This window comes from Apis dorsata, unplaced genomic scaffold (genome assembly GCF_000469605.1).
Source record: "Apis dorsata unplaced genomic scaffold, Apis dorsata 1.3 scaffold_1217, whole genome shotgun sequence".
Taxonomy (NCBI): domain Eukaryota; kingdom Metazoa; phylum Arthropoda; class Insecta; order Hymenoptera; family Apidae; genus Apis; species Apis dorsata.
This window is the reverse complement of record NW_006264314.1, coordinates 13770-15015: the sequence shown is the minus strand read 5'-3', so window position 1 is coordinate 15015 and position 1246 is coordinate 13770.

The window sequence follows — 1246 nt, the reverse complement described above, 5'->3', positions numbered from 1 at the left end:
AGTTGTATAATAATCCTTGTCTACGTTACTCATGAGAGTCATGAATATAATATACGACGAGTCTATAACGGTGGATCTTAGTAATATACATACGTTCCCTCGCGATGCCAGGGATCTGGACATAATTACGCGTACCGGCGCAAGTTACGCTTAAGTGTGTAATATAATCCGTTGGCATTAACGGTACAATGTTATTACACGTGTTAAATTTGATCGCCGGTTATAAGTTTCGCGCGTCTCGAGTCGCGTCTTAACAATGCTCGCCACACAACACTTCCATCCCCCACATTGCTCTTCCATTCTTTGTATATATATCTTTGCACGAAAATCAATATCGATTTTCACTCTCTTACCATCTAGCCTACGCTTATAACCTCGTTTAATCTGTAATTAAACAGTCTCCGATTAGAATCCACATTTCTAACGATGTTCCCGCAACTATATGATAAATAAATAATGAAATGTATATCGGCTAGTGTGTTCATCATTTAATTTTAAATGTGATAATAAATTCGGTAGATTACGAATGGAAAAATATTTTTTCTAATTTCGTAATGCTATTTCGATCAATTTTATAAATTTTATATAATAGAAAATAAATTAAATTTATTTGAATTTATTTTATTATATGAATATATATTATAAGCTATATATAGCTAAATTATGTATTGTATATACATTGTTAAAATAAAGAATTTGAATAAATTAATAAAATTTCTCTTTTGAGGAATGGAAATATGATAGTATCTACTATTGTTTTTAATCAATGAAAATTTTATTTTATCATATCTACACTTTTATTTTAAAATCATATCTAATAGTTTTTAAGAAAATTTAGATTTATATTTATTCATTTATTCATTTATTTTCAATGATCGAATAAAAGTTACATATATTTTTTTCAGGTATAACTAATTTTAATTATTTATAAATTTTTAAAAATATTATTTTGTCTAATTCGAATATGTTTAATTCGAATAAATTTATTTATCCAAAAAATATTTAAGATTAAAAAAATGTGAAGTTAAATCGAAGTAAATATATTTTTATTTATTGTAATAAAAAATGTCCAGCTGTAAAATTTCATTTTTGTTAGATATTTGATATTAAAATGAAAATATCAATCAATATTACATACGAAATATTTTATAATTTTAATATAAAATATTTATTTTTTATAATATAAAATTTTAAATAATTTTAAATTCATGTAAATATTAATGATATATTTAATAATGATATTTAA